Below are 26,930 nucleotides of genomic sequence, written 5' to 3'. Positions count from 1 at the left end.
CAGCCCCCAACAAAAGCACAAAGCCTTGTCTAATGGAGCAATGAAAAGGGATATCTAGGAGATATTAACAAGTTTTGCATGGTAATTTATGCAAATACACGCCATAACTCAGCTGAAGAGGTTTAGCTTATACCTATGGAAGGGAACTGCTCCAGCCAAGGATTTTATGAAACTGATACTACCTCATTATATCTCAGAGGTTGTGGGTTTCCATACAAATTAGCACCAGAGAGACCTGGGGTGGTAATTAGTCCTCAGACCACCTGCCTCAGAATCACCAGTGTGCCAATTAAATGCAGTTTCCAAGGGCTCTCTCATGGACCCTTTGAAACAGATTCCCTTAGAGTGGGGCCTGAGACTCTGCATTTTAATAAGCTTCCCACTCCCAGGTGGTTTTTATATACACTGAGTTAGACCATCTCTCTGACCTTGGTCTCCCTTGATCAGTACAGTCAACATCTAGTGACCACTGTCTCCATTATATGAATTGGGTAAGTCACTTCACATTTGTCAGCCTCAAGTTCCTCGTTTATAAAATAAGGGGCAGACTCAATTAATTCTAAAGTGTTTCAGGCCATGATTCTTTTCTGAAGCATGAGCCAACTCTGCGGGCTAAACTCAACATGTATGCAGGTGGCCAGTCTCTCTGGAGTTCTGCTGCCTCCCAGGAACAAGGACAGCAGCACAAACTCTCCATCTCTCTTTGCCATTCCTGTTCTCGTCCACACCATCTCTTCTTGGTCTGGAAGCTATACTTCCCCCACTGCATCCACCAGGGCTGTGTGACTAGAACCAAATCCTTTCTTCTGTAGTATTAAAATCAAAATCCGTTATGCTTTATGCTATTTTCTTTTGAAGACTGGCTACGTTTCCCACTCTTTAGTATCTCTTTGAAATAATAATTTGTATATTTCATACATTATGATATACCTGCATTTAAAATGGCACATTTTGTATAGTAGATTCTCAATAAATATTCATTGACTGGAATAACACACAATAATCACCTGCTGCAATAAAGAATGAGAATGGATAAATAGAGAGCATTAGTGATATATTTTAATAGCTTGATATTTTAGCACATAAGACCAACCTGTATTTACATCCAAATATGCTCAAGATTTTCCACAGCTTATCACATTTATTACTTACCACCTTTGAGGTAGGCATGAATGCATATGTTTCACTTGAGGAAATTGGGCTCAGATAGGTTAGAATACTTATCCAAATCTGTACCAGGTTTGTTTAACAATATAGTCCATAATATTTACAGATCAGCATTGTGTTTCTCAAAGCAGAACCTGGCAAAAAATTGTTTACTACCCGATTCATCTAACCAGTTCTTCCCCCAATTTAATATTTATTTTTATCTGAAACTGGCTCTTCTACTTTCTGAAAGGATTAAAAGAAATACTGAAGGTTGTTTGTATTGAAACTCAGCTGTTTACACAAGTAAGGTGGCCAAAAAGTGACTGAGCTGTCACCTTGGAGAGAGTGTGTCAAGGCAAAGCCTTCTCTGGCATGGAGTGGGGTGGGGGGAAATGTCAAGCTCAGGAGACCAATCTTCACTTCCACTCTGTAGGGACGGGGCAGCTTCTTAGAGGTTGCTGTCTGCAGGTTAGGTATTGCCTTCTCTTTAATCTTCCAAACTTTTACAGACTCTAACTTTCAGCCATGCTTCCCAGAAATTATTCTGTGAGTTTTCTTGAGATGTTTTATCCTGCACCTCTCATAATTTCTCAGTCTATATATGCTTTGGGAATGATTGAAGGTAGGAAGGATAATGAAGGAAATATATTTCAGGCATAGAAATTAGCCCAAGCAAAGGCCCTAAGTGGTTCCAGTGATCCAAAAGGAGCCCAGTGACTCAATGGAGAAAGTGTCTTCCTAAAATACTGCTTCACTATTCTTTACTCAGAGGTCCCTTCCTACCCTCCCTTCCTTCATTTCATTTATTTATTTTTCCTTCCTTCCCACATATCCCTCCCTCTCCCTCTCCCTATCCCTCTCTATCTCCCTCTCCCCCACCCCCTCTCTCTCCTTCGTCTCTGTGTAGTTCACATACCAACTTGCCAAGAAAGGGTCTTACTTTTCAATTGGCTTTATTACTCCTGGTGAGCAGAACTCTCCAGCCAAGCCAGATAAGAGATCATTCCCAGTATTGGTTTCTCTCAAAAAGGATATGTGCATGGCAGGCCTTCAGTGCTTCAAAGTTGCCTCTGCAGTGTCTTCTCTTGCTCAGTTGAACTCATGCCATTTGTCACATATAGGTGACAGCACAAAGGTACTCAGGAAGACACAGGTGTGTGTGCAGATGGGAGTGATGTTGGATGAACTCGTGAGGATCAGGGAAAAAAATCATTATACAGGCAAAGTACAAGTCTAAGAGAGCCTGCTGTCGGCCACCTACTCTCTCCTTGTGCTGATAGATATGCAAAGAACCTTCCTGCATACACTCAGTCTTTGAAACTCAAAATCCAGCCACTATTGCCTTAAATTTCCTCCTCCTTCTTTTTATGGTAAGGCATCAGTTTATCATAAACTGCCAGCTGATCAATATCTGACCTTCAAACACACCCACGATGCTTGTTTACCTACTATCGATGGTAGTAGGCCCTATGGGACACATGCAAACTTGGAGGTGGTCCTATAGTTTTTCCCTCAGTCCAAAGCCACCCAAGTCCAAGGCCATCTCAATACCCTGATTTCATCAGCCCCAAAGGGGCATTTGTTGGATGTCATTCTGGATGTTACACTGCCCAAACACCCATTGAACCCCTGCCTGTCCTCCTCCATTCCGTCTCTTTTTTTTTCTGATCTTTAGTTTATCTTCTATTATTGCATTAAAATCTGGTTTCATCCACTTTCCTCCCCACCTCTTTTCTATAACTGTTCTCTTTGCCCCCCTCAGAACCACTGCTTGGGCTGTCTTTGTTCTTCTTACCAAGGGAACTGTCAGTATTGAAGGCCCTTTTCAGGAAGGCAGAGAGGAGGCTCTTGTTATACCAAGTGACAGTCAGACTCATTATTTGTGCCACTTTCCTCTTTCAGGCAGGCAGCAGACAAGCACAGGCAGGGTACTGCGCACTCATGGGTTCAGGGTAGTAATGTGTGAGTGGGGTGATGGTGCAGGTCATCACAGGAAGAAAATGAGAAAAACACCAAAGGGAAAGGAACAGAGGAACTCAAGAAAGAGCAAGAGAAAAAGAGATTAGGAGCTGGGGCCAGAGAGACCCATTAGTAATGGTGCTGGTGGCCCAAAGACTTTAATATCTTGCCCCTGGGTTAGTATTTTTAATGTCAGAAACTTTCAAGGCCCCCTTCAGCTCAGGGGTTCCGTGGGTGTTTGGGCAGTGTGACATCCAGAATGACATCCATCAAATGCCCCTTTGGGCTCCTTTGGGGGCTGATGAAATTAGAGCTGTCAGCTCAGCAGAGCAGGGACCAGGGAGGCCAGCCCGAGGAGGTGAAGCCACCGCACGCAGCCTCCCTTGGGCAGTCTCACCAGGTACCAGACCCAGTGCCCCAAGGGCAGGGATTCAGCCTTCACTTCTCATTTGTCACCCCTACTTTATCTCTGCCCTTGCTAAAGATGGTCTAGTGACAGAATAAGCGAGACGTTCACCCCTGTGCAGGCAGGATGCCAAGTTCACACAGCTCCAGGAGGACACTTGTTTGGATCTGCCAGGCTTTTCACACCCTGTGGAGCATCTCGGCACACCCTCTGATGAGCTGATTCTGATTGACGTGAACTGTGTTTGGAGACTGGCATTTAGTCCATGCTCAGTGCTGTCTCTATGACCACACTAGTGCGCACTGCTAACAGGGAGGTCAATTAACTAATGCTAGCCACTGCTTTCCTTGCCCACAGTGCTCGACACTGCCAGTGGAAGGTCCCTTGTAGATTATTAACAACAGCAATTAATGGAGGAGTAATCGACTGTGAAAGGAAGCCAGTTGGAGTGGTAGAGACATTCCAACCTTACATTCTTGGAGCCAGGCTCCCAGGTCAAGCAGTCAGTCAGCTGAGAAAGAGATGCATGTTTGGTTTTATGGGACAGAAATTTAAGAAATGCTGGCCTGGTGCTGGGCAAAAGTTTCAATGCCTGACAAATTCTCCCTGTTGGATATTATACATGATTCTAAGACGAAAAGTCTTTTCTTTAATGTGCAAAGCTACAGGTGCACAGGCCAGTCATTAAAGTTGGAAATGACATTCCTTGTGTGATTTGGGGCTACTCTCATAATTCCTTCAAAAGATAATTTTCCTAGACTCAGAGATAATTTCCAGTAATTTATTGTTGGAAATCCAGTATTTAAGATATTAATTCCTGCTAAACTGCAGAGTTCTCATGGGAAGTACAGCATATTGAACATTATAACTTAATGTGATCAGAATAATAGTAATAACCAAAGCCAATTGATCACTATGTCATCGTCATCATTACCATCATTACCACTACCACGTTCACCACAATCATCTTCATCATCATCAAGTAGTTAATATGTATTGGTATTGAGACATTTGTTCTAGGCACTGTTTTAAGCACTTGACATTGACGTGTACTGTTCCTTCAATCTTCATTTCAATGCAATGAGCTAAGTACTATTATTCTCTCATTTTTTTTTTAGATGAAAACACTGGACCTGAGTATTTAATTATGTTGGGTGAGGCTACCAGCTACCAAGTGTAGGTACCATAATTCTAATTCAACAGACTCTTCTATATGCTCTGGGTCCACTATGTTGCTAGAGAAGAGCAAACAGATAAGTCTTAATTTCATTCCTGGGCCTTATGAAGAAAGATGTGCACAGCTACAGTGGCTTACAAGAGAGGCATGAGATTACAAAGACTTCCTGCCTTTAGATTGGGATAGGAAGAAGGAAGATATGAAACCTGAGGCTGGATGACTTTGAACCTCTCTTCTGGTTTGTTCCATATTTATGACAGCAAAACACAAGTATAAATAAGACTCAGAGGATCAAGTAGCATGAGGCAAGCAAGGTGCCTAGGTGTAAAATGTAGAGAGGACCCTTAGGTTTGTGCAAAAGTAAATTCTGTGCTCACAATCCTGAGAGTGAACACCTTTTGGGTTGCATCCTGAGCAGGTAAGTGTCTTACTGACCTCTTCCTGGTCTTGGCCCTAGTTGCAAAGACTAAATGAGATCCTTTGTGAAGGTGCTTGGCATATAGTAGGCTTCCTCTATACTAATTTTCTTCTTTTTCTTGAAACAAATACCAGGTTCTTCTTGAAGAACACAGTTGATTACAAATGAGGCATGAGATCACAAAGACTTCCTGCCTTGGAGTTGGGATATGAAGGAGGAAGGGTCTGATCACAAACTTCACCATTAGACAGCTCCAGTTCCTTGGCCCCACTCTTGTAAGGTCTCATTTCAAATCTGTGGGAAATGCACACATCTGCTGTCCCAGAGAGGATCCTATTTCCTGGGCCTCTCAGATATTGATTCTCTAGAACATTTTCATGGTGTTTGTGTGTACCCCCACCCTTCTGCCATTGTTTCAGCTATCCAAAGTGTACCCACATGTGACCTGTCTGCAAGAGGTCTCCCACCAGGGGGTTCATGTCCTATAAGCATATAATTACCCTTTAGAAAAGCAGCTATGATTCAGGGGAGCTTGTGGATCATTTTGTTAGACTCTCATTTCAAGCATGTTGCACCTAAGATTCAGGGAAAAGGAATGACTTGTCCACTGCCTGTGAGTTAGTGCCACTTGTAAGTAGAGCAGAGTCTTCTGCTCAGTGCTGTGGTTCTGGGTTTCTGTAGTTTTTCTGCACCGTGGGTGACATGTGCTGTCAGTGAGGGTAAATATGAATTTCCAGGGCAGGAATCATGCTCTAAACAACAAAGGCTTTTCCTTTCTGGAGAAAGCTGCTTGAACAAAGCTCAGGGATGATCTTTTCTCCTTGCCCAAGAATTCCAAATTTGTCCATCAATAACTTCATGGAAGAAGAAACTCTGTACTCTGGGTGCCTTCTTGCTGGAGGGGGAACAGAATAAATGAAACTGTGCGTGTGTGTGTGTGTGTGTGTGTGTGTGTGTGTGTGTGTGCATGTGTGTGTTTCTGTGGGTGTCTAAATGAGGGGTTATTTGGTAGTAGTTCCCCTTCCTTTCAAATCAAATTGTAGTATTTTCCATTTCAAAGACCTAGCACAGTGCTTGATGCAAGCCATGCTCAGTTTCTGAGCATCTCCCTATCCTCTCCTACCTTCTTGTATTCCCAGCACATAAGCCCCAGAGAGAAAGCTAGGCTAATCTTAACCATATGGATGCTGCCAACATAGCATAACAATTGTGCTTTAAGGGATTATTGCTTTATGCATCTTTCTCTGCCTTCCCCATCTTCCTAATGATGACATAGTCACATGGCCACTTCTGTTCTCTTTTCCCTCCGGTCACAAAGTGCCTCCTACTAGAAGTCTGGTTACTTGCTAATTACTAATGAAGTCTGATCTGATAGAGCCCCCAGTCTTGAGGATGCTCTGATCCACAGAGAACTGGAGCTGTGTATTTTTCCTCTTTGGGAGTTGACAGAGTCATCATGGACCTCAGGTACAAAGTGCTTCTGAAAGAAATGCTTGTCTAATGATATTTTGCAAATTAGGGATTGAACCCAGGGCCAGGCACATGCTAGGCAAGCACTCTACCAGGGAGCTATAGCCCAGTCCTCAGGCTGTCTTCTGTCCCGAATTATCTTAGAAACTAAGGAAAATGTTTCTATGCATCATTTACCCAATATGTCTCTGGTGGGGGCTATGGATTAATAATTCTGTCTGGTCTTGATAATAGAAAAATAATTCCATTAACACCCTTTTATTTTTTAACTTTGCAATTATACTTCAAGGTATTTCTATTATCTTCATTTTTTACTAAAAATGACTGGTCCAAAAAATCATATAAGTAATAAGAGCAAGACTCAGGACTTAAAATCCAGGTCCACTAAGGTCAAAGTGACACCAGACCTACTTTCAGATACTTCCCCAACATATGTTTGTGCCCAACTACTCCAAGTGTGGCCCACAGACCAGCAGTGGGGCGGTCACCTGGGAGCCTGGAAGAAACACAAAATTTCAGAACCTCATTCCAGAACTACTGAATCAGAATCTGCATTTCAACAAAATTCCTGGGTAACTCTTGTGCAACCTGGGGTTGGAAAAGAAGCACTGTGTGATAAAAATATATTCTCTACTACTATGATACTTAAAGTTTTCTTGTAGTCCCATTGAAAAAGCAAAAAGAATCAGGTGAGATTCGTTTTAATTTTAATACTGTATTTTAACTTCAAATATAGAAAATAATATTTCCACATTTCAATATAACAAATGACTCATGAAAAATATTAAGTTCTTTCTATTTTTGTACTATGTCTTTGAAATCTGATGTGTTGATCACTCACACATCTCTATTCAGGCTACTCCCATGTCCCTGGCTCAGGAATCACATTGACTCTCTTATGGATGGTGTAGCTACAGAGCAGGATTCTCAAACTTCAGTGGCAATCAGAATCATCTGGGGGCTGTAACAACACAGATGGCCAAGTGTCTGCCTTCAGAGCTGCCAAATCCGGATATCAGGGTTGGGAACTGAAGAAGTGGCATCATAACAAGTTCCAAAAGATGCCACTGTCGCTGGACCTAGGACAGTACTCTGATATCCACTGTTCTAGAAGCTTGTCTGCCTCATCAAGGGGTCATAAAGTTTTGGGTTCGGAGGAGTGAAAGAGAACTCGGACATAGAGGATGAAAATAAAATTTCAACCAGAACAAGAGCTATAGATGCATCTGGGAAGATCTAGTTGTTGACAAGAAGGCAAATAAGCAGGAAGATTTGACCAAAGGTTTACTCTATTGGGGGAGAATGCACGTTCTTATCCAGGCTCATTAGCTGCAGTGTTACTCTTGCACTAAAGAATACCTTCACCTGTGGGCTACTGGACACTTCCTTCAATCTCTTACAACCTCTGTTAGCTTCTTTTTAAAAAACCGCTTCCAGTCTCCTTGTTTTTTCTAACTACTTTCTACCTCCTTCTGTCCCACTTAGTAGGTCCTTTGGCTCTAAGGTTTGTCCCACCCACAGTTCATTGTGCACACTACAGCCAGAAAGACCCTTTTCAAAGGTAGATCCATTCACATCTGTTCTTTGACATAAATAATCCAAAAGCTTCCCCTTAACTTCAGTATACAATCTAACCTGTTCCTCTGACCTTTGAGGCACTCCAGGACACCCTCTGATGATCCTCTGGTCACATGCACTGCTCTATCCTTAGCACCAGGCTCCAGGACACTGTCCTCTTTGTTCTTTTTGAACAACAAGTGAATAAGCTCTTTTCTGGATCTTGACCTTCACATTGGTGGTCCCTCTGCTTAGAACTCTCTTCCCCTCTGATTTTTCAGGCCAGCTGCTTCTTCCTTCAGGTCTGCTTAAATGCCCCTTCTTCCTAGAAAGCTCTCGAGATCACCCTATGAAAAGTAGCATTCATACCCCTCGTCCTCTTTGCAGCATTTGGATCATTTTCTTCATGCTGTTTAACACGATTTGTTCTGACATGGCTATTAGTGTGTACTGCTTCAATAGTCTGTAAGAAACTAGAGGAGCAGGACCATGGATATGATCATTTTTGTATGCGTTCTAGCCCAGCACAATGGTAGATAGACCTTCTTGTAGTTATTGCTTAACTGGATAATTCTGTCATGTTAATAAAGTATAAAAGACACAAACAATAGAAAAGATGCTCTTGAATGTTTTCAATTGCTCAAGGCCATTGGGTGATTGCAGCAGAGAAAGGGAGCTTCAGTATTGATATTATCATAATCCATATTAGCATGTTCAAAACTAATCCCCCCTAAACAGAAAAACGGACCAGGTCAGGCTGGCTGCTTATGAGGTTTAACATCAAGAGGAAAATGTGTCAGTTATTCACAGAAAAATCCTCATCAGGTGGCATGGAGAACAAATTTTCATTTTCTTTATTTGGACAAAAGGTAGAACCTGATAGCTCCTTTGCCGTTTTAAATTATATTGAATCCCACATGGTTGCTTACTGTAGAATTGTATTTTTAGGCTTTAGCTATAATCTGTGGATGTATCCTGTTTCCTTTTATAGCCAGACCGTAGCTATCGATTCCCAGGATCTTCATTCCTCCCTCGTCTAGGTGCAAACAATATATAATCTTAGGCAGGGGTGATTGCCTCCTGCCCAGAGGGGGGTTGCCCAAGAAATCCCAGGGCCAGCTCAGCGTGACCTCCTCTTCACGGCTGCTCATCCAGGGTGGGCTGCAGAGCATCAGTTGGGGGGCTTCATTGCCTGAGGCAGAGATTCTAATAAATCAGCTAGAAACCCGCAGAGGGGCCCCACCACTTCGCATTTAGATGTAAGCAGACCTGAACCAGCGCTAACCATTCTTCATCCTGCCAGGTGCCTCCTTTTCTCTGGAGGAGCCTTTTGTTGTGCCTGGACTTATAGGGAATCCTGGAGTCTGTGCTATTGTCAGCCACCAAGCTGGCTCTGTGTGTGTGGGGAGGCGGGGGTGGGGGGTGTGTGCACATGCTCATACGCCTTTTCTCCCTCCTTTCTTCTTTTTTGTTATCATTAATAATGAAATATTGAGACCAGGCTGCTAATGAGCCTAAACTCCCTCCTGTTAGTTTATTTTTCGCCTTCAGACTGTCACTTCAGAGTAAATTACTTTTCTCGGCATCTTGTTCCAGTAATATCACACCAGCATGACCCTCCCCCTCCCACCCCGGTTCTAATTTCAGGGTTGTTCAGTTTCCCTCACTGCAGTGTACTAAGCAAGGGAGGTCGTCCCATCTATCATACTCAGACCTGGGCAACGTGTCCTCTCCTGCAATTGAGACATCATTCTTGTTGCACTGGGGCGAGTCAGGTTTTAAAGACTTATACAATACACACAGAGATGACCCGTAAATAAGTGAATAAATAATATATACCCATATCTGTATTTTTATTTCTTGAGTTCCGTGGAAAAAATAATGATTTAGAGGCCACGAGGCAGAGACAGAGACTGATTTTGGAGGGAGGGGGCCAAATAAAGAGACGAGCTGCCGTCCCCGTCATCTGCCACCGCAGCCGCATCTGCTCGGCGCTGGCTCCTGTTCATTTCATGGCATGCTAAGCATTTCCTTGTCAATTGGGAGATGTCAGGATGTGAAAACAACCAACATTAAGTAGATATTTTGTGCCAGCACGATAGCAAGTGTCTCCAATATGCTTTTGTCTTCTGTTCAAAGATGCTAAACTGGCCTTCATCAAACAGCCACTAGCTCAACTTGCTTCTGCTGTCTGTGAACACAGAGAACGAGGTACCGCTTTCCCTTGCTTTCATTTTCACCTGGCTCCTCTCTCTCTCTTCTCTCTCTCTCCTTTCCTCCCTTCCTCTTTCATGCTCCTTAAAAATGAGTGCTCATGTGCCTTTGCTTATATACCCCAGCTTTGCCATTTATTATGTGATCTTTGACAACGAACTCAACATCTCCAGGTCCATGTCCTTGTCTAGAGAGTGCTAGTAATGACAGGGTTGACATCATAATGTTTTGAAGACTAAATGAATTAACACATGTAATATGCTTTAAACAATGCCTCATACTTATACATGCTCCATAAAATTTTTCTTCTTCCTTTCTTCTTTGGTTTTGTGCGTGTGTGTATGTGTGCATATATGTGTGTGTGTATGTGTGTGTTCCTTCTTTTTTTGCCTCTAGCAATTCTGACCTCAGAACTTAACTTTTCCTAATTGCCCCCTGTCTATGCTATGTACAACAGAAATCACTAATACTCTGTCTTTATTTTTTTATATTTTTCTCATCATAAATGATTTTATTTTTATTGGATTTTTAAAAACAATGTTACATTACAATATCACTGATCTTGATTATTGAGCTTTTTGGTAAAACTTTAATTTTGTGACCAAATAGAGTGCATCGTGGGCCTTGCTTGCCTTGTCCCCCTATCTTTTCCTCTTAGGCTCTGTGCAGATGCTTGCAACAGTATATATTGTCTTGCTTAAGGGCCACCCTCTTGGTATTGGTCATTGTAAGGGAAGGGAAGAGAGAGTCAATTCTACTCAGGAAGGAATAACTGTCTTGAACTGAACATGAAACGAAAGCAGTCAGGAAAACACACTTGAGATCTGCATGGCCTTGAGGTTAGGCCTTTGAATCTCCCCAGCCGATCCATGAAATCTCATCTTGCCTCCTATGATAGGACATGAATAAGGACCATCCTGGAGGTGGGGTCATTTATAAACCTGACCCTCTGGGTGCAAAATGGTGCTGATGGGAAGGTTGGAAAGCAGAGCTCAAATGGCGTCGCTTTTCCTTTCTCATTTCCTTCCAAGTGAGTAAGTCTGCCCCGGGGATTAAGCATTTTATGGGGTCTTCTGCCATGCTCAAGATCAAGCAGGAGCTACACAGTATTTGTCCCTTATAGTCCTTTAGGTTTGAGAATAAATAAGCAAAGGAGAGGCTGATTGTGTGGGCTTCCAGGATTCCTTGCTAATACGACCATCTACCACAGTGTTGATTCCACTTTCCTTGATCGCTCAGGAGACTGTTGGCAAATCATGCAATATTTTTTAAGCGTTGAAGTTCTGGAGGAGTGTTAGCACCTTTAAATATAGCCTTGGAAAAAGCTGCTTACTGTTAAATGTTGATACTTCCTTCCAGTCCTACACAAATCCTCTATCTCACAACTACCTTAATGGTAAAAAACACCCAGTGTTCAGTCTCAGCCACAAGGAAGTTACTAAGCAAACCTGATTCTCATTAACATGATACATGTCTTTTTTTTCTCTCTCTCTCTTCAAATTGATTCTGGCTTGAAGCAAAGTGTCAGTAATGCCTTTGTTCCAATTTGTTCTTTCAATATTTGCAAATATGCCTGAAGAATATATTAAAATGTCAGAATTTGAAGCATTGGGTCATTTACCTTTGTAAACATGTGTCAAGGTCTACCCTAGTGCTGAAATCTCCAGGACAGTGGTGGTTCTCAAACTTCATCATATGTCAGAATACTAGGAGGACTTATTGGTCCAGAATGATTGGACTCCATTTTTAATTTCAGATTAAGTAGCTCCAAAGGGTGATCTAATAATCTACATTTCTAACAGGTTTCCAGGTGTGATGGTTAATGATGATTGTCAACTTGAATGGACTAAGAGACACATAGAAATTATTGCCAAAAGATGGGGTCACTGTAGTGACTATACCCGACCCTGTGTTGTTCAGAAGTCTTTGGAATTGGCATGTGAGAAGAATCTGGAAAAGTTTGAAAAGCAGAAAAGAGAAAGATTAGAGTACCATAAGGGGAGTTTAATGGGCAATGGAGGTCTCAGAAAATCAGAATGCTGATAGAAATGCACACAGTAAAGGTTGTGCTCCTGAGGTTGCAGATGGAAATAATAACTCTACTGAGAACCGGCATAGAGAGTACACAGGCTACACTCTGGCAAAGAATTCAAATGCTTTATGCCCATGCTGTGAGACTTTGTGGATGTCTGAGTTTAAAGGTGACACATAAGTTTATCTGGTGGAGAAAATTTCAAGGCAGCACAGCGTTCAGGAAGTTGCTTGGCAATTCCAGGTTGCTTTTAACCAGATTAATAGCAAGAACCGGGGTACAGAGAACTAAATGGAAAGATTTTTCATGCTTGCAGAAAGTATTTAATACTCAGGGGGAAAAAAAAAGTGTATAAAGTTCCAGCCAAAGATGGTCCAGTTGCTGAAGAGATTAGTGCCATTCAAAAGAAGACAAGTACTTTTCACTGGGAAGATAAGAATTCCTTGAGGGAATTGGCAAGACCCTACCCATCACACTTTCAAAAGTGTAAAGGTGTAAATTCATTTCAAAAACTTTCATTTGAAGAGTAGAACCTCAGGATATCCTGCTTATACAGAGTCACCTAGGGAATTGTTTCCCTGAAATTCATTTCCCCATATTCAGCCATCAAAGCACTCAGAAACCACTACAGCTGTAGTTCCAATGGACCCTGATACAGCTCACACTGGTGGCAGATCTTGGCATCATTCACATACACTGGTTTTTCAGGAATGCTGAATGCAAACGCTAAGGGTTATGGAAACTTCCACTGGGTTATCAGAGGAAAATTTGTACAGAGTCCCCAAAGTCAGCCTCTGATAGGGTGATGCATAGTTGGAACCCTTGGAAGTTATAGATGCCAGGAATATGGAATACCTGCCAAGGAAAACTGTAGGCACTGAGCAAAGCCAACCCATGAGAGTGGCCATGTGGGCTGCAGCCAGTAAGGTCTCATACACAGAGCTACCCTAGCCCTTTGGAGCTCACAGTGCTGTAACATGTGTCCCCGATGCCAGACAGGAAGCTATACCTACCAACATACACCCTGTTAGGTTTGGGTCTTGCTTTGGTCTCATCCTTCCTTTTTCATTCCTATTCCTCCCTTAAGTGCGTAACCTTTTTCTTTGATTTTTACAAGGGCTCACAGATGAGTTTGCCTTGAGTCTCCGAGGAGACCTTGGAATTGGAATTTTCAGCAGTGTTGGAACTGTTAAGACCTGGGGGACTCTTGGAGATGGACTAAATGTACTTTGCATTGAGATGGACATGAGCCTCTGGGAGCCAAGAGAAGGCAGAATGCCCTAGTTTGGATCTGGAGTGTCCCCCAAAGGTCTATCTTTTAAAGACTCAGGTGCCAGCCTGTGGCACTATTGGGAGGTGCTTCAACTTTGGGGCCTAGCAGAGGGAAGTTGCATCATCAGGGGCATGTCCTTGAGAGGGGTATACTGGGAATACTGCAATGCCAGTCAACCTCCCTCCCTCCCCGCCCCGCCTCTCCTTCTTGGCCCTCATGACACAAATAGGCATCTTTTGCCACATGCTTCTGCCATGCCACACTGTGCCAGAGCCAAGCAACTATGAACTGAACTGAAACCTCTGAATCAAAAGCCAAAACCAACCTTCCTATTTTAAAATTGATTATCTCAGGCATTTTATGACAGTGACGAAAAGCTGACTAAAATTCCAAGTAATGCTGATATTCTTTGCTGGAGAACATGCATTAAGAACTTAGTTCACAAGTTCAAGTCAGTGCTTTAACTAAGTCATTTGAACGATACTATAAGTTCAATGTAGACAGATAATGTCTTTTCATTTTTCCAATTAAGGTAGACTATACTTCTTATTTATAGAAATTTCTTTTTGAAATTTATATATCTTATATCATCCCTGGTCTTCCTCTATGCCCTTGAAGTCTTTTCATCCAGCTTGTAGGTGGTGGAAGAAGATACAGGGGGACACACCTTCTTTAACAACTTGTCACAGGGGCAGCATGCAGTGCTGGAAAGAAGGGAAATAATATTTATTGTTTAGAGGGTGCCTAAGAAGAAATAGAAATGTGTTGCAATGAATTTATAGCCCCTTTTGCTACACTTATCAAGAATATTAGAAAATTCTATTTTAATTAATTGAAAATTATTCAATTAATAATCTCAAATTTTCACTTTGCATCAACATTACCTCCATCCAAGACTAGTTGTTGTGCTCTGTGTTCTTTTCCTCATTATTTGTCATGTTGCAATGACTCATCACTCCTTTCTATAGAGAAAGTGCTCCCTCTCTGTATACAGAGGTCTGAGGAGAGATGAAAATTAGTAGAGGGAGATGCCAATTATCTTTCAGAGAACAGTGATTTCATTTTATAAAGACTTCCAGACACTTAAAGGCAATTTGACAAACTCCCTTCTACTTTAGGGTGCTCTCTATTTCTCACACTCTCTTTGTTAATGGGGAAAGAGGACAAGTTGATAGGGAATAGAAGGGAGGAAGAAAATAAACTTTTCATGCTCCTTTTTACCCATTTTGTTCCTTCCATATTTCAATTACATGTAGTCTGTACAAGAACATGAGAATGAACATCTGGCTGGAGGTCAATTTTGTTGCAATCAGGATTCTGACAAATTGAATGATATATAACTATGCATGTATCCAGAGATCCTTAAAATAAGCTCTGAAACCATCACCTGCTTGCAGACATATCATTACATATGATGAAATAGTGTCTTTGTGTGTTGAGTAAGGTTAAAAAAGAGACATTCACATTGGAGTCAGTTCCCTTCCCACACCTTCCTGGAGTTTTACAAGGAGAGAATGAATTGTCATGAAGTCTATTCTGGCTGCTGGCAATTCTGCCCACATACTTGTTTATATACTTCTCCCTGTCCCTTCTGGGGCAACTTGTTTCTGTATAGAAAGTCTAAGTCATTGAAGAAAGCTCCTCTATAGAGATTTTATATCACTTAGAGATCCTTAGGACAAGGAGTTGGTGTACTGAAACCATTTCAGAATAGCAACAAGGTATTAAATATACATAACTCCTTGTATTTTTCACAATAATGCTACATACATGTTCTCCTCTTATTCTATGTATAACTTGCAAAACAAATACATGGTAGGTGATATTTATCTTCAATATATAGATGGGAAAAATGACATGCAAAGGGGCAGAGTGACTTTGTCTAAGGTCACAAAAGGGACTTTGAGAGGAAAGTATGACTAAACTGATACAAAGTGCCTTAATGGAATTTTGGATCCAAGCACGTGCTAATATACTCCCCAGTCCCTATGCTAAGGGACTCCTTTCTACTTCTTTCCTATAATCTACCTAATAAGAGTAGTTCATGAAGTTTGTGAAGTGAACTTCTTATATAACTGTAATAAAATTTAGATGAAATCTTTTTGAAAATGAAATTCGCAGTGTGCTCAGCCATTAGCTTGAGGGAATTCTAACATAATAAACACACATTCTAGACATCAAATTATTTATCTGCAGTGAAAATGATGATGTCAAAATATCATAGACATAGCTTAAGCAAGCAAATCATCAAAACACTTCCTATCAGCCTCTCCGCATTCATGAAGTGAATAAAATACTGCTCCAACAACTCATACATATTTCCGTCTTCTCATCCAACATACTTTCTGGGAAACACATATCCAGGTAAGCTCAAGTTGGATTTATCACAGAACCTTGGAATGAGTTCAATGACCTAGCACTTCCACTACATTTTCTTTTTTCAAAAATGTATTATCCCATAATCACCAGAAAGGTGATTGTGTGAACATCTTCTGCTCTTATCCTCTCTTTCAGTTTTCATTTGCATAAAATTAAATTAGGGAAAAACAGGGTAGATGTCAAAAGAACACCCAGTAGTTTGTTAGGAAGCAATGATAGACCCATTCCACCAGTTTTAAATTTCAAGGTCCTGTTCTGGTCACAGAGGGTCCTCAACTGGGTAGAGGTTCCCCTAACTGCACTCTCATGGTGCAAACTGAATTTTTTCTATGACAATGTACTTATTTAACCTACCTTCATGATTATCAGATGAAAGGCATGCAAAATGACCCCTAACACAAAGACAGGCTATAAAGCAAAGAGGCAGCACTTTCTCTTCTGCTTCCCCAGAATGTGACTTCTCTTACATCTGTGTATACAAAGCTCTCTCTGGAATTGTTTTTTGTGTTGTAACCAAATGGTGGACGGTCTGAGGTACTGCGGAATATATGTTGTGGCATATCCTGTGAATTCCCTTCTCTCCAGCTTGGTTTTAAATGACCTCGTGGTGCTGACTAACAATTTGGGCTTCATCCAGAGCACTGAGCCTTGCCGGCATTATGATTACATTTTTTTTTTTGCATAGTCTACATTGCTACATTAAACTCCAGATGCTTTCTCGCAAGACACTAAATTGACATCACACACATTTTTAGTCCATTTGCATTACACTGGGATCACAGGAGGATTATCCCCCAGAAAAAGGTGATTGTGTGCACATCTTCTGCTCTCTTCCTCTCATCGGTTTTCACTTACATAAAATTAAATAAAGGAAAATGAGGGTAGATGTCAAAAGAATATTCAGTAGTTTGTTAGGAAGGAATGCCCCTATCAGGAGAAAACAAATTGCTATCCTATGACTGTCAACAGATTGACATGTTTTATGAAGTGCAAGTGACAACCTTTAATGTAAGTACTAACAAAATTACTGTTGGAGGGCTTTTTTAGAAAACTAATATACTTTATGACATGAAATATATTAAAATGTCAGTGTTTTAACCAATGTTTATAAAAATATATTACGGTCATTTATTGAGTTTATAAAACACGTTATGGACTAACAAGATAAAAGATGCTCTGCAAATAAAGTTGCTATTATTTAGAGTATATGTCTGAATTTACCAAGCATAGATAGGTAGCATATTAGATCTCAGTTTGAACAGGATGGTGCTACAGTTTGGAAGATAAAGAAATTGGTCTCAACAATGTTTAGAACTTAATCAAATTTGTTTGTACTTCTGTGTAAGTATTTTCATGCAGTCTTGTACAACTCAAAATATTTTTATTTCCTACCTAAGAAATTGGTTCACAAGTCTAAGACTGCAATTGCCTGTTGCCTTATAATTCTGTGCACTTAAATGTAACTCTCATTAGAGTCTCAGCTTCCTGAATCAGGCTAAGCACATTGTTTTCTATTTTGGTCCCAATACCTGGTTTAGGGTAGGGCACATAGTAGGCAATCAGTAAATGTTTGTTGAATCAATAAATGATATAATGCATGAATGAGACCTACTCAAATCCATTAACCTATCCTCTAATCACAAACTTGAATGATAGAGACAGCTTATGTATTATACAGAATGGCTTTTCCATTTGAGAATCAGACAGACATTTTTAAAGTAACTGTTATTAATCAGAAAGCCACAGCTTCAGACTATTCAGGCTTATTAGCAAAGGGCATTTTTGCTGAGAGGAGCCTCAGCTCAGCCTGTGATTTTGGATTTTCTCTTCTTGGGGACAAGAGGTTGTTCAGTGAAAGGACTCTCAAGCTATACAATTCAGGCTGGAGATCCATGTAGGTAACTGGTCTTCATATGTCAATGGCTGGCATCCTAAATATTCAGTATTCTTTCACGCAAAACTGTTGGGAGTAGGAGGAGACCTGGGTAAAAACAATGACTTGTCTTGACTTTAAAGACACCTGTATAATTTCACACCCCACTAGGTTATTGTCTCTCTCCTGTCTTCTCTGTTTCTTCAAACTTTGGGAAACAACAGATTGCTCCCCCAAAGCCCATGCAATCTCACTTTGAAGAAGACTGAGACACAATTTAAGCATGGAAGATGTTTTATTTTACTAAGCCTATTCAGCTCAGAGAGACACTGGAAATGGCTTTGAAGGAGCCAAAGCGGCAACCTGCCATATGTGGGGTGCTAAAACTAAACTCGGGCTTAATGGGGCTGCAGATTCAAAATGAAGTTTATTGGAAAATGCAATTACATTTTAGAAAATTTGAAAATTAGAGAAAATCATAAAAAGAGGGAATGTTGCCACACCATAATCCTATCCCCAATGTGTACTCACTGTTTATATTTTATGTTTCCATTTTTTATATATGTCCACCCATACTTAATATATACGCACCCTAACACACACATACACAACACACACACACACACACACACACACACGCATCCTGTTAAAAAGTATGGACATACTACTATAACATTTTATATTCTTTTTTTGTTTCCTCTTGGATTAACTGGTAATTAAAGGCTGAGCTAAATTTAAAGCACATTTATGTAATGACAGAAAAGCTACCATTGACAATTTAAAGTGAAACATTTCTAAAATTTCATAGTACCTTAGAAATCATAGTACCTTAGAAATCTCTCACACATTTCTCTCTCTCTCCATAAATGAAGAAAACAAGCAACTGGTTAGCATCACACGTACTTTTCCTGTGTACATGGTCCTCCTTTATACACATATAGGACATAAGCATGGTGCACAGGGGAAAGTACCAGTTCTGGAGTCAGACTGCCTTTCCAATCTTGACTCTGACACTTATTACCTTTCTGATATGGAGCAAATCCTGCACATCACCATTTCCTCTTTAGTAAAAGAGATTAAAATATGCCTGTTATATGATTATCGTGGAAATTCAATGAGTAATTACGAAGAGCACTTAGAACAGAGGTGGATGTTTAATATGGGCTCAGAAATGTTAGCTATTATTATTAATAATACACACACTATCTATATTTAGGAGACAAGTCTTATCTATAATGACCAGTTCATGGTCACCTTGAATTCCTTTCAGACATCCCCTCAAAAGACTAAATATAAATATCAGTGATGTAATTTTTTGATCAACCCATCAGTTGATCAGGAAAAAAAAAGTATAATAAAATTTATTCATGCACTGGGACTTGGGAAGTTATGAAAGAAATTTACAATGTGGCTTATAAATTTCACTGTAGAAGCAAAACTTGGAAATGAAGTAATTTTGATAAATGTACCAGCCATGTATATCATATATAATCATGTGTATCCAGCCATGTGTAAAATCACATATTATCAACTTTGATTATGGCTTTTAAAGAACATCTACTCTAATGGGCCTCATTTCATAGAGAAAGAAACAAACCTGGATATGTTGCGGACCTGACTTAAGGACCCTCAGTGCTTGTCAGTGCAGAGTGACCAGAAGAGTATGCTCACGATTCTCAATCTGGTACTCTTTCCACAACCCACCTTTAAGTGACAAGATACTATAGTTCTGTTAGAAAGTCTCTGAAAGGCCTATGTGTTAAAGGCCTCATCACAAGCCTGTGGTGCTTCTGGGAGATGGCAGAACCTTTAAGAGGCGGTATCTATTGAGAATTCTTAGATCACTGTGGGCATGTACTCAAAGGGGATAAAAAACCCCGACCCCTTCCTCTTTTTCTTTTTGTTATCGTACAAAAATTCTCCTCCATGTGTTTCCCATCATGATAAGGTGCTTTATCACAGGCTTAAAGCAACAAAGCCAAGCAGTCATGGACTGAAACCCTCAAACTGTGAGCCAAAATAAAGTGTTCCTCTTTTTAAGTTAATTGTCTCAGGTATTTTGTCACAGTAATGGAAAGCTGACTACCACATTAAAAAGAGAGAGAGAGAGAGAGAGAGAGAGAGAGAGAGAGAGAGAGAGCAAAAGGTAAGTGTAGGATTATTCAGGATGGGTTTCATGGAAAAGGTGGAATTCAGTGTTTTTTTTGTTGTTTTTTTTAGGGAAATGTTTAGAAATAAAATCAAAAGAGGAGATAGCCAATCAGATATAGATAAAACAAGGGTAGGTACTGTAGCAGAGGATTGGTGGGGTGAATTCAGGGAACAGTGAAGAGGTCAGGGAAATTTGACATGCTTAACTTCACGTGGACGGATGTTTTTGCTCATAAGAGTCTAGTTACACTGAGGACCTTGGCAAAGAACCAAGAGACATTTATCCTGAATTAAAATGAAAGACAGGAGAAGCCACTCTGCTCAGAACGTCAGTGGTCAGTACAAGGTTGAATCCTTTCCCTATCCTTTCCCCCATTTGCAGATACAGGAACTTGATTCTGGAAAATAATAGAAAGAGGCAGCATGTTGGAGTATCATGCTACCAGAGTGACGCTGAGTAAATCTCTCACGCTCTCATTTGTTCATCTGTCCAATAGTGAATAATAACACTGTCTTGCTCATGGGTTGCCTTTCAAACAGATAATAAGATACGTGTGCTTATGCTCTGCGAACAATGAAGGGTTATAATTTTGACTGAAAGAATTTCTTCAGCTCTCCCCTTCACCAACAGTGACCAAGCCCAAGCTAACTCTAGCGTTTCGCTCTTCCCTCCTAGGATGGCTAATGCAGCTGGGGCCCAACCATGGAACAGCTGCACCGAGCAACTGAGACCCTTCCTTGGAAACCTCAGCACAGTTCACGAGCTGCAGATGCATTGCAGTGACTGATTAAAAAATACAAGATGAAATATTGCAGCTATCAATAATTCCTGCACATGGCTGACTTCTAATGAAAGAATAAAGTTTCTGAGGGAGAGAGAAGAAATGAAGAAAAGGGGTTTTTTATCAATTTCAGAGGAACACTTTGATATAATCCTGAAAATTTCTCTTGGTGAAATATTTTCTTTCATTACCCTCCATCATACAGTGTTTGTTTAATTTCCCCCTTTCAGCAGGTATATATTTCAGTTTTTAATTTAAAAAAACAAAAAAAAAACATTGCTGTTCCTCATTGGTTTCCCCAAATCATTTCATTTCCTATTTCTTAGCTTCTCCTTGGAATTTTTGCTGCTGTTGTGGTTGCCAAGGATGAGAAATCTCTTCTGATATTTTGTTCTCTAAAACTTTTGTTTGGAAGGTAGAATGTGATCATAGGCGATTTAATTTCCCTAGACTTTAATTTCCATGTCAACCAAAAAAAAAAAAAATGTAATTTCCGCTTCCACCTCCAACACTTAAAAGCATAGCATTGCTTCTATTAGTAAATTCCTCTGAAATATTTTAGTAAAAATATTATTAAAAATAAAGCATCTGTAGTGTAATCAGTAGATATGCTACAACATCGGTGTGGAGGCTTTGTGAGGCCGCGATAGCCTGAAATCTCTCTAGCTGCTTGGTGGATTTGGGAATTGAAGGTCACTCAATGCAGTGACCTACAACATTTTTCTCTTCCTTCTGTTTAGTTTCCCTTTTTGACTTCTGCTGTGTCTTCCTGGGCTGGTCTTCTTCCTGGTCTTTTGCCCATACAATAAGAACTTGTCTCATCCTACGGGGACCCCTGGGCTTTGTGTAAGAAAAATGAATAAAGAGACAAGAACCGTTTTTCTCCCGAGCCCCATCCTGCCAACTTCACCTGGGAGCCTCACCTACCGGGGCCACCTCCACTGTGAGTCTGAGGCATGGCCTTCCTCACAGTTCTCTAAATAGCTTCATGAATAGATGTTGGTAGTTCGTCTGAGTCCTAGACTTCCGGAGAGGCTGGAGTATATGGGAATTAGCCAGACTTTGAGGTTACGGCCACAGTCCTGTAAACTGCCGTGTCCACCCATTACTTTTGACACCAATTTCAAGTTGGAGAGTTATCCAAAGCCATCCTCAGATTCCATAATTGACTAGAAAGACTTGCAGAGTTTACTCAAAGCCATTGTTCTCACATTCATGTTTGTTACAAAAGAAGGAATTTAATTAGAACCAAGCAAAAAAAGATGCATGGGGCAGAGTCTAAATGAGTTGCAAACACAAATCTTCTGTCAGTCATCCTCGGGATGTATTACCCTCCTGGCATCAGTGTGTGACAACATGTACAGGGGATCACCCACCCAGGAAGCTGCCGGGAGTTTGAGTCCATGGTGTTTATTGAGGCCTCATGACATAGGGTGCACTGAGCCTTTAGATCAACCCACCCTTCATCACCCAAAGCCTCCTCCCTCTAATCAGATGGGTACCGTCCTGGCATAGTCAGTCCTCCCCCTAAGTCTATCAGGTATGGACAGCCCCACCCTAATAACACTATCTTGCTCATGGGTTGCCTTTCAGGCAGATAATAAAATACATAAACTATCAGGTAACCTCCACAGCCCCATTGTGAAAAAAAAAAAAAAAAACCTCTATCTATGGCTTGGGGAATTACAAGAAGTTCAAGGTGATCTTCCCCCTGGGAGCCAATGACAAAAGCTAGACCTCTATTTGGATGGAACCAGAGTCCTTATCACTCAAGAAGCAAAACAAAGAAACAATGAAAATGTGGAAAATTCATAATCATGTCCACCTGTTCATGAATAACTTTAGTCCCCAGCTCACCTCTTATACTTTGTAAAGGATCGAAATAGGGCATTGATACAGAACTGTTGTTGGTACCCATGCTTGTTTATTTAAAGCAATTCTAAAATGTCTCTGAAGTTCTATATGTCATGATTTCCGATACACTGAATTTTGGTTTAACTAGTGTTTAATGTTGTTTTTCATGTAAGAAGTCCTTAAAGTTCTGAATCAAATTCACATTTTTTCTTCAAAAGTTCTCTCCTTCTGAGAATAGCATTTGCAACCACAAAGTGCATCATTGGAGGATCTGTTTGTTGACAAGGATATGGCTATTCTTGCTCCAATCCAGGTGTTTTCCAAACAAAACATTTGAGTGAAAAACATGTCTTTTCTATACCATTCCATAAGACTGGGAAATAGAAGCAATTGCTATAAGTTTTGTAACCATAACGTTTTATTTGGTTCTGTCTTAACAGTGCTTTCAACATCTTAGGAGTGGCCTGAAAGAGTTTTAAAACATTTCTACCCATTAAGGGCAACAGGCAAGAAGTTCTTCTTTTGTGAATAGATATGCTAGTCCAAATGTTTTGTCTGTATCCATGCTCGTCTCGGCTTTGTCTGTGAAGAGGAGGTTGTAATATGCATCCGTGCATAACCATCTGCATCTTCACAACACGTCAATTGCTTGTATATTCACGGGTGGTGACTGACTGATTCGTGCATGTCCGTGCAATTTGGCGCTTTCAGCCTCGTGCTGGCGGATGTGAGTGTCTTTCACAGAGGCAGGTTGGGCAATAAATTTTGAAACTTTATCCTCATCTTTGGATAGAGTAATAAAAGTTTGTAGGCTTAAGAAAGCAATATTCCCTGGAACTGCAATATATGGGAATGATGAAACTGAACTAAAATGTACAGTAATCTCTAAGGCCTACCCAAGCCAGAGAGGTGCAAAGTGAGAACCATAAAGCAAAATTTAACACCCGCCACACTAAACGTCATTTTCAGCCTCTGACCAATTTCACACGGAATTGGGAAATATGACTAATATCAAGGCCTGATTCCCTGGGGGGCTTAAGCAGGAGCATGTCAGGAGGAAAAGTGATGGCCCATTGTTAGTTGAGCCAATGAGAGGTTGGCACTGGCTTAGCACAGTGTTCCACAGTCTCCCCAACAGCACCCTGCTTTCCCCTTTCTTGAATTCCATCTGCTATGCAAAACAAGATTTGCAGCCAGCCTCAGGGATTTGGGACCTCTTCAGGCAAGAGGTCTGGCCACAGCAGAGACCAATGCCTTTCCTTTCTTTGGAGTTTAATTTGGGACCTGGGAGGCAATACTTTGTCCTATACAGTTCATGGTCAGGAAGGACAGGCCCTAATGAAAGGCAAACAGAGGCCGACAGAGTAACCACACCTGCCTAACTATCCAAAGAAACTGAAGAGTACAGACATCTAACCTAAAGCACTCATGCCCATAGTTCTTCCATAAGCTGGAAATGCTATTCCATTTTCTTCTTTTTGGTCTCCATTGGATAATTATGTTGAATGCTGGGGCACGGGTTTCTTTCTTTTCCTTTTGTCTTCTTCCTTTCTTTTCTTTTGCCCTCCCCACCCCCCCCCCGACTTTTAATTCTTGTTATTTAACTACAGGACTCTCTCCAGCAATCTGGCTCTGCATCCAGCTTGACCACTTTGCTCTGTCTTGCACCACTGATTAGACCCACCTTGGATGACGGTAGATACAGCCACGCAGGACTATCCACTTTGCTCAATGTCCCTGGTTTATTACAGGATCATTGTTGTGACAGAAACATGTCAGCAATGGCTGCTTTCCACTGAACAATGACTCCTAGGCTGTGGCTATGCAAGCAAAGCAAAGAGGAAAGACGAGCAATTATCCAGTGGATGTGATCCATGCTGACAGCCAATCTGGATAATTCAAATAGAAACAACTTCCTTTGCCTCACTGGCAGGTTTGGGGCTTGATTTAGTGAGATCATTGTTTAACTTTCTTTGCCTGTGGAAATGCGGTACATGTGTCTGCTGGTTAAGTGAGGGTTTGGGGGTTATAACCACAGCATCTGTTAATTTGACATTCAAGTTTCTCTGTGGGTTGGAAGCCCTTGTGTCTAAAATTTAAAAGTAGCAATACGTACCACACCCCCAGCTGTCTGGGAACTCAGACTGCATATGCTTCTTGGTTTTCTAATCTGCCCAGAGAAATAAAACCATCACCTGAGCCAAAGAGTAGTTTGCCTAATTGGATTTTTTTTTCTTTCTTTCTTTTTTTTTTTTAGAGATCCACAAAGTGTAGTGTAATGTCACAGTTGTCTGAGTGACATTATGGGCTGAGCCAGACCACTTACCTAGACATGAAGATTTACATTTTGATGATGTTTTTTTCAAGTGCTTGTTTTATCTAGAGGGAAAAAAAAGCAATAATTTAAGCAGCTGCAGAATTCCTCACACATCTGCAGGAAGTCCCTCCTTCTGCCCTGAGCAACACAGCATAATGGATGGAACATGAGTTTTAGAGTCAATTTGACCTGGTTCAAATCCCAGTTCCAAAACTCATTAGTTGTATTATCTTAAGCAAGATACCTAATCTTTTCCAGAATCGGTTGCTTTCTTTTCAAAGTGAGGATAATGACAATCATTTTGATAACTCCAAGTCTGCTTGGGGGATTAAAGTTTATTAATTCAGTGCACATTTGCTGAGTGTCTACCATGGAGCAGGTACTCTTTTAGACCCTGTGAAAACCACAGCGAATGAAGCACAGAATCACTGCTGTTGTGAAGCTGATAATGTATCAAAGGAGATAAACAAAAATAAGATTAACATGGAAAATAAATAGTAGGCGATATGGTGCAATGACCATGGAAGAGAGACAGGCACTGATGGTAGGGGCAAAGGTAGGATTTGTGATATGGTGGTGGAACAGGATTCCCTGAGGAGGTGAGGAATGGAGAGGTGAGAGTAGGTAAAAAAAAAAAAAAAAAAACAGGGAGAAGAGTATAAGGGTTTGAATCATGTCTCCCTCTAAAGATATGTTGTAGTTCTAACCAGAAACTTAGAGTGTGACCTTATTTAGCAATAGGGTCTTTATAGAAGTAATCATTAAAATGAACTCATTATGATAGGTCCTAATCTGACTGGTATTCTTATTAAAATGCGAAATGTGGACACAGGGAGAGAGAAAGAAAGAGAAGGAGAAACCACCATGTGACTGACGTGACATGTCTACAGGCCAAAGAACACGAGGGATTGCTAGCAAACACCAGAAAGTACGAGAGACAAGGAAGGGTCTGCTCCTAGAGACTTCAGAGGAAGCATGGCCCTGTCCACACTTTTATTTCAGTTTTCCAGCTGCAGAACTGTGAAAGAACAAGTTTCTGATTTAAAAAAAATACATTTAAAAAATTTTTAATCAACACCTAATAATTGTACATACTCATGTGGTATAGGGTGTGACATTTTGATAGATGTAGGCAATGTGTAGCGAACGAACTGGGGTAATTGTTATATACATCACCTCAAGTGTTTTTCATTTCCTTGTGCTGGGAACATTTGAATTTCTGTTGTTTTACACACCCGGTTTTTGATACTTTGTTATGGCAACCCTTGAAAATGAACACAAAGAATGTTGGAATGAAGGAACAGCCCTCATAAAGCCAGAAGTGTGCCAGAATATTCAAGGAGACCAGTGAGTCTGCAGAAGGACAAACACAAAGAGCAGGTAGATGACGACAAAGTGAGGTAGGGAAGGGCAGGTGGGTCCTATGTGCCCTTCTGGCCACCTTCTGTACCTGTACTGGGGGTGACAGGAAAAGCCATGAGTAGGCTTTGAGTAGAGGAGGCGCATGATGTGATTTACATTATAAAATTATGTATGTAAAGTGCTCCCTGATTGGCAATTATTATTTTTCCTCCTCTAGCCCACTTCACTTCTCATAAATACTGGTTGGAAAAGGAGGAAGGCAACACTTTCAGGATCTGTGATTTGTGCAGCTGTTCCTAGGCTACATGCTGGTGAGAACCTGCACTCATATTGATTGCTGTCCTTAGAAGCTAACAGTGACCGAGAGCTTCACTATCCCTACACCATGCACACATCATTTATCCAGGTCCCATGCACAGGAGGATGACTTATTCAAATACATCTGTTTAACTTTGATTCTGCTTTGCATATGTATTTCTTATGCTGTGCTTTAAAAAGATAATGAACCTAATGGTTTCTACAGGGCTGGTCGACCATTTCTGGAGAAATAGAGAAAA

At 40.9% G+C, this 26,930-nt stretch overlaps 1 long non-coding RNA gene across 1 annotated transcript; it reads left to right on the top strand.

Annotated features, from left to right (window-relative positions):
* Positions 1-10,101: 10,101 nt before the first annotated feature.
* Positions 10,102-24,899, top strand: LOC120887556 (uncharacterized). Its single transcript, XR_005730849.2, has 2 exons — positions 10,102-10,347; positions 20,735-24,899. It is a non-coding gene; the product is annotated as an uncharacterized LOC120887556 (long non-coding RNA).
* The last annotated feature ends 2,031 nt before the right edge of the window (positions 24,900-26,930 follow it).

Source organism: Ictidomys tridecemlineatus, chromosome 10 (genome assembly GCF_052094955.1).
Source record: "Ictidomys tridecemlineatus isolate mIctTri1 chromosome 10, mIctTri1.hap1, whole genome shotgun sequence".
Taxonomy (NCBI): domain Eukaryota; kingdom Metazoa; phylum Chordata; class Mammalia; order Rodentia; family Sciuridae; genus Ictidomys; species Ictidomys tridecemlineatus.
Note: the sequence above shows the minus strand (reverse complement) of the source record. Positions and strands in the feature narration are given on the sequence as shown.